Here is a 12,180-nt window from a genome sequence, read left to right on the forward strand (position 1 = left end):
CAGAATTTCTCATGTTGATTGCTTTGGGGATGGCAATACTAAGAGTCTGCAGTAGGCTTCCAGGACAGGATCTATTAAGATAAAGTTTCTGTAGAAGATAGAGAAATACCGCGTGTGGTTTTGGCTTTAATTGTAAGTGACTGTCAGTTTAGTAACTTATGGCCACCCAAAAGGCAGAGAATGATCATTTCTGATAAAGAGACCAGATATGGAAGACTGGACTGAAACAGCAGTAGTAATGAGAGGCCTGATTAACCAAAGCAATCAAAGGGTTAACAGTCTGAGCATACTCGTAGATGCTTAGCTGTAAGTGGAGCTGGAGACCACAGCCTCCAGCTGAACTTCCTCTGTCTGGAGAGCTGCACAGCAGTGGTTGTTTAACCTGCAAGAAGCCACTGAGATGGTTCTTGACAAACTGTGAATAAAAGGCAACGTGGTTACTGCTCAGTGTGGGCTGAGTTCATGTCTGGAGAAGTTAGAGAACAGACTGGTAGCAGAAGCATGGCCTCAAAGGGAAAGCTGGCACCAGCATCTGTCATCTCCCCCGTAGTTTTTAGAAAACGAGTGATGAATGTGCCTGTCCATTTTAGGTAGAAGCAAAGTTCCTGCTCTCAGTCTGGAGGGAAAGAATAATGTGCATTGCATAATACTGGAAAGAACTAGTACATAAAGTTTCAAAGTTGGCAGCAAGAAATTTTATTGAATCCGTCAAACTGGAGATGGTACAGCAGCAAGAACAGCATTACAGTAATTGTATCTGAGAGAAGGAAAAATGTAATCTTGAAAACTAGAGATCTGCCAGTTTGACCTAAGTATAATGAAAAGCTTTTTAACAATTTTGGAAGAGAAGAATAAATAAGACATGGAGATAAATGGAAAATGGGATTAAATGCAATATTGTTTTATGAAATCAGATCAGTCCAAACTAATTTGTCATATTTCATCTAAGAGGTGCCTAATTTTCTAGAAAGACAAAATATAGTGAATCTCATCTGCTGGGATTTTAGTAGAATGTTTGAAATGTCTAGGCTAGATAAGAAGCACATTACATCCCGAGCCTTCTTTTTAAACATGTATTTCTGAGTAGAATGAAACCCAGATCAGAATTGTTTAGGACTGTGCATAATATTTTAAGAGCTGACCATAGGTAAAAGCCAATTTGAAATTCAATTTTTAACTAATTATTCACTCATTTTGGAGTTATTACTTCTTATTCTTTTTCTATTACATAAAGGAACACCATAATAAATAATAAAAAAAATAACATCAGAAACATTATTAAAGTCAAGCTGTATTACATATTTTTCTTTTCTTTTTATTTAGTAAGTATTAAATAAAACTAGAGTGGTTTCATATTAATTTGCTTGAAAAAATCATGTTGGTTGTTGTTTATCATCTAATTATCTCTTGGACACTCACAAACTGAACCTTTAATAAGTTTTCCAGTAACAGAACTTTTAATAAGTTTTCCAGTATATTTCAAGATCTGAAACTAGGCTGATTAGATCTGTGTTTCACTGAATCCTCTTTTCTCCCCATTACTTTGGAGACAGAGAGTTTGGTAGTCCTTTTCCAGTCCCCAAGATATTATCCGTCTGTCACGACTTCTTAAAGATAGTAATCAAAGCATATTTTGTCTATTTCCTTAATCATCCAAGGCTATACCTACTTGAATGCATCTATATCTGCTAAATATTCTGTTTTTCTTAGTCTGACACATATTCTGATTTCCTTGAAAAAATATTTTAGTTATGTCTGTTGAAAATTAATTTTTTTTTCTGGTAAGGGCCAGAGCAGAGAAAGGATGGAAATTTTACTCTCTGAATCATCTGTAATGTGTAATCCAAATGTAATGTGCAATTCCAATATAATGTGCAATTTCATATAAAATTTGCCATATATATCCTTCATCATCTAGCTTTAAAAGCAACTGCTGTGCACTCCGGTGGCTCTCGAAAGGTTTCAATAGTTACAACAAATCGTGTCCTCTGAAAATCTAACCTTACCTCTGCCTATTGTTTTTTATATACTCAAATTAGTCAGTTTGTTCTACAGTTATGCTACCTGCCAAGTATGTGCGTATTTGCATTTAAATTTAAGAAGTATTTCAGTAAAAAAATGTTTTCCCTGTGACAATGATGAAGAGGCAGGAAGAAATTATTTGACTTGTGTTTGTTGCTTTGTCAGTGGCATATCTTCTTTGGATTTGCTTGGCAGGTAGTGCAGCATTTTTGATTGCTACGTTAGTCTCCCCCTCTCTAGCATCCTCTGATGCAGCATGAACTGGCTGCTTTCTCTGTATAAATTTGCATTTCACTATTGTAGCCAGCTCCACAATTACTCATTACTGATGCTAAGGTAAATTAGATCAAAAGAGGTTTTCTAAATACAATTATTTTAATAAATCAATGCCAACTCCATTTTTTTCTGGGGTTTATAGTGTGAGGTTTCCTGCTTTATTTTGTGAATTTTGAAGTGCACTATTTCATGCATAATGCCTTTTAGAAATGAACCTTGTTTTTCTCACATGTGTTAAAATTCAGCATCATAGATCTTGATTTTTTTCTAGGCGATAATCATTGAGAGTTTGAAGTCACTGCACAATCATGTAGTGTTAAGTTTCTGCAGCTGAGTGTTTTAGTTCAGTAGTTCATAATTTTCCACCATTTTACATCCTGTAGCTCTACTATGAAACTTCTATTTTCACATTATTTGCAAATCACACTGTCACTTGTAAATGTTCAAAAATGCAGATGTACTCGGTCCTGTGTGTCTCTCCTGTCTAGATGCCTTAGCCGCATCTACGACAACTGTGGAAATGCAATTTGTACTCAGATTTCTTAGCAAATTTCTTTCACCAGCAGATTAAGCAAGAAATGATTATTGTAACTTACATTAATTTAAAACAGACATGTTCAAAACACGGCTGATAGAATAATATCAGACCTGCAAATATAAATCTTCAACAGCTAACAGTGGTACAGGAGTAGATTTCAACCTTGTCCAGATGAGATGACATCACCTGCATATAAAAAGAGAGCATATAGGCAACACATGCAGCAAGATGGGTGATTTCAATTGTGGTGATTTTAAGTATAATTTAAACTAACGAGCATTAATTTAAATAATGTTTATCCTTTTTTGTAAGATATTCTGCAAAATAGTCTGTTCTAATTAGCTGATATAGTTTGATAAATTTAATGAAGCTGTTCACTCAGTGAAAGATGCATGTCTACTACATATTTGTCTAAACCGATATAAAACTACGTATATTTATTGTGCTTCTTAGTACTTAAAGTTTTATTATACAGAAAATCAATGATTAGTGAATTCATTATTTAGTGGATAATTTATCTTTTTAATTATTATTTGTGTGAAGTTGTGTTTGAATGGAAATTCACTTTAAATGACACTCACTTACAAATTAACCAAATAGTATTTTGATACTGTTTACTAGGGAAATAAAGCTATAGAAATTGAAAAAAAACGTTCCTCAAAACAAGCTTTACTTCAAAATTAATTAATGTATGAAAGGAAGAAAATATTAGCCATCACTGGTCAATTGATTTTTTTCTGCTTACCATGTTCTTCAAGCTTTTAAAATGGGTAAGTCTCAGCATTTCACACTTAACCATTACTTACAAACTGAAGCTGGAAAATGAGCTTTCCTCCTTTTTCAACACGCTCTGGATCTCACAGCTTTGCTTCAGCTCGGCATTAAACTAAATTAGTCAAATAAACTGACATAAAATATACTCTTGTGCATCTTCATGAAACAACTGTTGTCACAAATTAGTTTAGCAACTTCAATAGACTGTGATTTTAATTTTTTAACCAATAAATCCTAGTTCTTCATGCTCTGATTTTCTTTTAGCTGTGATGGAAAACTTGCACTGCTTAATTAAATGTAAATGATGTTAAGGGCCCATTAAAGAGTCAGAATGTAAATTACATTTTCTTTAAAAGGAAAAAAAAATCATTTACATTTGAGAATATAATTCTAATAAAATGTCTCTTTTTCTGTAGTGATCTAATATACAAACATGGGTACGTGCTGTGTGTATGTACCTGTGTAAAGAATCACTAGCTATTTATGTTTTTTTAGTAAAATTTAGAAGTTATTCTATTCATTAGCTACTACATTCCTTGAAAAGCAGCTTCTTCACCAGATATGCATAATCAGCTGACAATATTTTAAGAATTTTACCAGAATGCCAGATGATCAAAGAAAACCTGTGATGTTCATTTTAAGTCATATAGCCTACCTTATGCCACAGAAGCCATTGGAAAGGGAATGTGAGACCTTTCTGTAAAGAAGATCCAAGGTGACTGACGGGACATGAAGGTACAGGTGTAACACCTACCCTAGGCATGGAAAACAAGGGAGGAGATTAGTTGTAGAAATTGGGAGGGTAAGACAGCTACTTATTTGTGGAAGAGAGGGCAGTTGTGGGGGATAGAACTGTAGTTAGGGAAAGAAACTGAAATGGACAACCAAAGGGACAAAAAGAACAGCAATGGGAAGGGGTAGAAAGGGAATATGTATGTTGGGGGTTAGAAGAATTAAAGGTGATCCTGTGGTAGGCAGTGGTCTTCATCTGTGGAATCAGTTGAGTATGTGACAGTCTTGAAAAAATATAGGTATGTTCAGGTAAGAAAAAAACAGTTTTATGCAACACATGGACATCTGAGATAGCAGTCATCTCTCCTCAATTTGAGATGACTACAGTATAGCTTTCTGTGTCTGAGATAACTATCTAGACTCCTTTTATGCTCACTGGAAGCAACAAGGCGTTTTGGTCACCACCCATTTTGTACATGTCTAAAATGATCATCTGTGTAGCATGTTGAAAATACTTTCCTGTTGACTGCAGAAGACGTCCAGACAGCTAACTCAGGTATAGACACACTGTAAACATCTAAAGTTAAAAAAGATGGATCTCATATCCTGTTGATAAGACCTCCAGCTGGGTAGGGATTGATTCCAAAATCTATTTGGCCAAAGTGTCCAATCCCTTGTATCATTGTTTAAATCTCTGTGGTACATGCGAAGTACTATTGTACTGAAGGATATCTTCAGTGTTCTTGGGTGCCTAATTTCAGATATATAAGTTTGAAAACATCCTCTCACTGGTTGCCCCCTTGCTACAGCACAGGTCTAATTGTGTTGCTTTCCAATTCTAGAGTCTCATTACATTCTTTGCACAAAACCATCTCATCGTTCCACTTTGTCTTGACTTCTTTGTTTTAGTTGGAATAATAATTAGTTTGCTCACTGACAAATGAAACAGCCTTGACTCCAGATGTTGCAGATAGCTTTGTGTAATGTTTTGCAATCTAGGAGTGCAAACTCTGTTAATGTGCAAGCAGGTTTTTGTGGAACTGTATATATTTCTTGTACAGTTTATGGAATATTCAAATAAATACTTGCAATTGGACCAAACAGCTTTATTCTGTCATGAATAGTTCTGGGATCTCATTAATGACAAAATAGGCACTGTTTGCAAACCGCAAGCATATAAGAACATAGGTCCTGGTAAGTGGTCCTTCTAGACCACTGATTCCAACAGTGGCCATAAACAGACCTCTAAGGAGGAGGCAGGAAAGATTCAACACATGAGGACAAGGTTGTTCCTAATGCTTTCCTCTCAGTGAACTTCCTGAGCCTGCTAAAGTTGATGTCTTCCAGAATTTAATTTAAGCTTCCCTGAATGAATTCTGCATAATTCTCCCTAAACATTCGGCATGCAGGAAAGCCTTTGGCAAGTAGTAATACAGTGCCACTGTCCACTGTGTGAAGAACCTCCTCCTCTTGTTTTTAAAACACTCCCACTAGCTTTATTTTATGGCCTCTAGTTTTGTTATTGATGTTGAGCATTGATGAAGACTGATTATTTTTTATTGGTTGTTGTTGAGCAGTCTGTCCCTCTCTTGCTTCTCCATGATCATCACACCTCACGCATCGTAGAGTTTTCCAACTGAAGGGTGTGGCTTGGGTGAGCTGTGAATATATACAGCAGTAAAGAGATGCTGTCTTCTTTGCTCTCTATTGCTTGTTAAACATCTTCCTAACATGCACTATTTTTTTTTAATTATTTTTTAAAAACCCTGCTGAGCCCAGATCTGGTATTTTCATAGAACTAGCTATCATACCCCAAGTTCTCACTCCCAAGAAGTAAAAGCCAGCTCAGAATAAACCAATTTGAAGCTAGAAATGGTTTTCCATATAGGTATCACTTTACACTTGTCTACACTAAATTTAATCTGACATTTCATTGCCCAATCAGTCTTGTCAATTCTTCTGCAAAACTTCACAGTTGCCTCTCATCTTACTACGTTTAATAACTTTGTACCATCAGCAAACCTTATAATTGATTGCTCTTTTCTAGGTCATTTGTGAATATATTAATCAGCATAAATCCCAGAACAGATCCTTACAGAATCCACTGTTGACATCTGCGATAAGTAAGAAGTATTTATTTACTCATTTTCTCAGTTTTCTCTATTTTAACAAATATTTTATACTTCTCTCTTAACCCTTGCTTCTCAGTTTCCTTTAAAAACTCTTTGGAAATCAAGATATATTAAATCAATCAAGTAATCATTATTCACATAATTGCTGACCCCTTCAAAACCCTCTAAGACTCTTGTAAAGCAGGACTCCCCCTTAAAGAAGCAATGTTGACTTTTTAATCAGTCAGTATTTATCCCAGGTCCACTAATACGTTATCTATGTGTGGTCTTTTCCACAGTTACTTTGGTTTCAAACAGATTCTCTGTGGATATCCTTGCCCCTTTTCTCCTTGCCCCCAAGGAAAGGCTTTCATGTAGGACTGCCCCCAGTTTCTTCTAAAATGAGTGTCCATGAAAAGGATTTACTTGCCTTCTTTAATGGAATTGTCTATCCTGAGGTCTGCTTTGTATTTTGGGCTCCAGCAGGTTTCTTCTTTGAAGTATCATCCCAAATACTGGAACTGCCCCACCATTATGTTATAAAAGCCCCTCGCAACCTTCTTGATTTTAAATGCCAGTTCACTTATTCCCTTATGGTTCATCTCTCCTGTTCAGACTGCCTCTGTTCACAAAGCTGAAGTCATTTCCTCTTTTCATTATCATTTCACCAATCATTTTCCTCCCCTGTGTCTTGTCCTGTTGGGGTTGTAGGTGATTCAGGTTCCTTATGATGACTACCTCATTTGTGATGAGCAAAAGGAAGCCATTATATAATAATATTTGAAGTAGCAAATGCATCTATCTTTTTTCCTGATGATGTCATCTTCTACTCCTACTGACCTTTCCCCTCCTTCCAGTTCGAGTTCCTAATTTCAGAGGAACATCCTTACTGCTGGATGCTTCACTGATATTATCTAATGGAGAAAACCTGTCACTGGGATCTTTTTTCAGCTTTTCCAGCTTATACGGTATTTCTGAACTTCTCCTTAACAACAGCTCCACCTCTCAGTTCTCTTTTTAGGTAGAACTTTTACCTGTTTGAAATTAGATGGCTCCAACATGTCCCTGAAAGTGCTGTTGATTAATTTTCATGTCTCTCAGTTCCTCTAATTCAACCTTCCAGGTCTCAGGGGCTCAAATTTTCTCTCTGAAGCTTTCATGTTGCTGGTACTATTGCTGTGTGACACTTTCCCACAGGGAAGATACTCATCATTTAACATGTCATAAAGTAAACTGGGAAACTGTTTCCCTTTTGGCTGAGCTTCCCTTTCATTTCTTCTCCACATGAATGTGAAGGTGACCTCCAAAGCTGTTCTGTATGTCCACATGATCTAACTCACTTCGCTTCCTATTGTGTTTCCTTAATACAAAAGATACAAAGCATGAACAAGTATTGTAACAGTAACTGATGTAGTAAATGTATAAGCTTTATGTTTATAAAGTACCAACTGGGAAAATAATTTATTTGGCTTTATATGTTTTTTGTTTGTTTGTTTGTTTGTTTGTTTGTTTGTTTTTTAAATGAAAAGTATAACATTTAAGCCCTGTTGGGGATGGGAAAAAAAATTACAATCTTACATCATTCAAATTTTAAAAGATGTCCTTAAAGTCAATTTCTGGAAAAACTAAATGTTTTAAATGGGCAACTTCTCATCTCATATAAATTCTTAAAATTACAAGAAAATTCAGTGTCACATAAGAATTTTCCATATGTATTCCCCCCCCCCAAAAAAAAAAAAAAAAAAGGATTTAAGTATTATTCTAGGCAATCCATATGCAGAAAATAGAATGAGGCTGGTTCATAAGTGATTCTCTGGACTGACATTAAACACAAATTTCTTCACTGTTTCTCTCAACTTGTAACCACTAAAAAAATACCAAAGGAAGATAAGACTATCTTGAAAACTCTGCATCTGCAGAATTTCCTTCATAAGACAGTGCATGAGAATATTAAAAAAATGCTACCAAGTTCAGTACTGAAAATACAGCACCTCTGGAAGGTACAAAACATGATCAATATAATATGGTATAAACATCTAAGTGCAGCGTTCTAGGACTGTAGGCTAAAGATGTAAGATGAGAACTAAACCCTAGAACTGTCATTTTCTCTTTGGAAACTCAGTATTTCATGTGAGCTGGTGAATCACGAGTGAGACTCAGTGTTTCTATTTGCAAAATAATTGAAATTTTAAAAACATAATTGTCCATCAAGATGCCTTACTTGGCATTCAGATCTTGGTTTTCATTTGGCAGATCTTGATTTTGAAGTCTAAGCAAATCTAAATATGGACAAATATCCAAAACATAGCAAGACATGTATTTTTTAAATGTTTCATGTGGAGAGACAGTTTAGGTTATATGTATAGTATTTGTGAAGGAAGAAAAAGGTCTTCTGGTTTTTGTTCATTTTCAGTACCTTGAAAATACTGCCCTGCTGTGTTCTATCATCTTATTAATTTTGTTATTACACATGATTTTTCTCGACTGGTTAATTTGCAAACAGCTATGTGATTTCCTCCAACTGCTTATGAGCAGACTGAATTAAGAGTAACTCCAACATCTGCTATGTAAGAATCATCTTAAAATCTATAAAAGTGAAAGCTGCCATTATACAGTAACACAGATCTCTGTTGTATTTGAAACTGTACAGCAGAAATTGGCACCTTGCTGTGAAGTAGCTACTGAAGGGAGTCATGAATAGAGAGGGACATATGACACTCCAGTTACATTCATTCATATGGCAGAGATTGAATCTACAACTCTGATTTTACCTGGATAATCTCTAATAGCAGCAGTAGTTAATCCCTTGCTCACTGCAGGTTTGTGGGAGTTTTCACAGAATGGCAGAACAGCCAAGGTTGGAAGGGGCCTCTGGGAGCCACCTTGTCCAAAGTTCTGCTCAAGCAGGACCACCTAGAGCCAGCTGCCCAGGACCTTGTCCAGACAGCTTTTGAATATCTCCAAGAAAGGAGACTCCACAACCTCTCTAGGTGACCTGCTCTACCTGGAGTTTTCAACAGAGTTGTTTCTTGATCATCTGGGATACAGATTCATTTTCATTATGTTGTAAGTAAAGCATATCCCTTGAGATATCATCATATTACTACCATGATGGGAATGAAAATGAAAGAGAGAAAGGGTCCTAGCTGGTGACCTTCATACCCTACACTGATTACATGGCTTGCAGACAGAACTACCTTGTACTAGATCTGCTTGAAGCAGGTATGTGATGCTGGGCATCTGGACTGCTGTGCCTTTAGCTCATCATGTATAGAAGAAAAGAGCACAAGGTGAATATGGACATCACTTAACTGTATGGGTATTAGGCACCCTGTGACAACATATCCCACAGAGTATGTGGGCATTCTGGAATAATCTGACATCTGTAGCAAGAACTGTCTGATTTCCAAATAGTATTCATGAAAACTTTTTTACTTTCCATCTCTTCGTTGAAATGCTTTATTATAGGCGAGGCCACAGAAGACTAATAAGCAATTAGGAGGCAGCTATGCAATTTTGAACTGCTGTCCTTTGGTAGGTGGCAACATGCTTGTCTAAGTGAGAGAGAGTCTGACACCGTGGCACAGACTTCTCTGCATGTGTTAACATGGGAAGGTTTATACAGAAAGACCTGTTTTCTAGAGTGCATGTTAGTTGCCAGAAGCTCTGTTAAAAGAATGCTTCAGTGAACAAACTGGGTTTAAAATGTGTGTGTGATTTGTCAAAATTATAAACTGTGGGGGTGATGCTCAGCTGACTCTGTAGCTGTCTATTGTAGAAGGCTATATTTGATCTAGTTACTTCTGGCTCCCTTTGCAGCCAATAAAGAGGAATAGGCACTTTTAGATCATGACTCATCTACACTTAAAGTAGATGCCATCTATGCCCTAATACAGAAATGACTGTAATTGGCTGTAGGAAGAGTTGAGTTTGACTGCCTTAGATATAGACATGTAAAGTGAGGTGAGATGATTCCCACCCTGAGGCACTGTTGTTCAGCATGACTGTTCCCACAATAGTCACAAATAGGAGATGCGTAATTCAACAGAGAAAATGTGTGGTTGATACTTCCTCTATTAGCACTGCGAAGCTATAGATGTTAGGAATCATGTGTCATTTGTTAGATGGGGTCAGCTAATGACTAACCAGCAAGAAACAAATAACCAAGGAAAGATCTGTAACAGTGTAGTGGATATATAATTTAATGGAAAACATGCTGAGTAATCTGCATTATGTTTACATGTCAGTCCATTGCAACACAACAATACTAATACAGCTGAATTTCCCTTACTTTGAGCTTTATTCTGCTCTTATAGCACTCTTACACACATGTAACCACATGGTTTTTAATGAAATTACTCCTGGTTTAGACAGTGTATGGGACTGTGGCATTAGTCTTCTATTGCAATTTGCTTCTGTTCAATCTATTTGTTGTTAGTAAAAAAGATTTCCTGTCAGTTCCTGCAATGCAGCTTTGTGCTGTGTTTTGCAAAGTGATTTCTGCATTAATATTTCCAATGAAACATTGTCACTAATACTTTGTTTTATTACTGAAAATTTACATTCCTTTGTCTCCTAAATATCTTCTAAAATTTAAAAATTCTACACTTTTGCTCTTGAATCTTTATCTTCATATACTTCCCTTCTCTGCTGTTCTCCAAGCTGTGCTCTGTAGATTGACGTGACCGACTCAGATGCCTTGATACTATGGAGACTCGGATATTATGGTAATGAGCATGAGAGGTACATTAGACTCCAAGAAGGACTTCAGGGTCATCACAGATAATTACCTTAACATGAGCTGTCTGCAGTGCTGTGACTAAAAGGGATAATGTGAACTTCAGAATTACATTAAGGGGAAGATATATCAAGGAGAGGTAGGAAAATAATCTGAGGTTTGTGCACGTGTGTGCATCTTTGCCTGAAGCATTGCTTATGGGGCACAGCTGGAGGCATATCATCAGCACAGCTCTGTCAGTGCTCTAGTGAGTTGCAGGAAATTCATGTATTAGATGTGCTGCGAGGGTAAAGCAATCACACATTCATGATCAAGGTGATTATCAGAGTTTGGAAGAACATTTTCCCTTTCACTGGACAGATTAGTTTGGACTGTAGCTTGGAAAATCTGCTTTTCTTTCTTTTCTTTTCTTTTCTTTTCTTTTCTTTTCTTTTCTTTTCTTTTCTTTTCTTTTCTTTTCTTTTCTTTTCTTTTCTTTTCTTTTCTTTTCTTTTCTTTTCTTTTCTTTTCTTTTCTTTTCTTTTCTTTTCTTTTCTTTTCTTTTCTTTTCTTTTCTTTTCTTTTCTTTTCTTTTCTTTTCTTTTCTTTTCTTTTCTTTTCTTTTCTTTTCTTTTCTTTTCTTTTCTTTTCTTTTCTTTTCTTTTCTTTTCTTTTCTTTTCTTTTCTTTTCTTTTCTTTTCTTTTCTTTTCTTTTCTTTTCTTTTCTTTTCTTTTCTTTTCTTTTCTTTTCTTTTCTTTTCTTTTCTTTTCTTTTCTTTTCTTTTCTTTTCTTTTCTTTTCTTTTCTTTTCTTTTCTTTTCTTTTCTTTTCTTTTCTTTTCTTTTCTTTTCTTTTCTTTTCTTTTCTTTTCTTTTCTTTTCTTTTCTTTTCTTTTCTTTTCTTTTCTTTTCTTTTCTTTTCTTTTCTTTTCTTTTCTTTTCTTTTCTTTTCTTTTCTTTTCTTTTCTTTTCTTTTCTTTTCTTTTCTTTTCTTTTCTTTTCTTTTCTTTT

Source organism: Athene cunicularia (genome assembly GCF_003259725.1).
Source record: "Athene cunicularia isolate RWA chromosome 1 unlocalized genomic scaffold, athCun1 chr1_part2, whole genome shotgun sequence".
Lineage (NCBI taxonomy): Eukaryota > Metazoa > Chordata > Aves > Strigiformes > Strigidae > Athene > Athene cunicularia.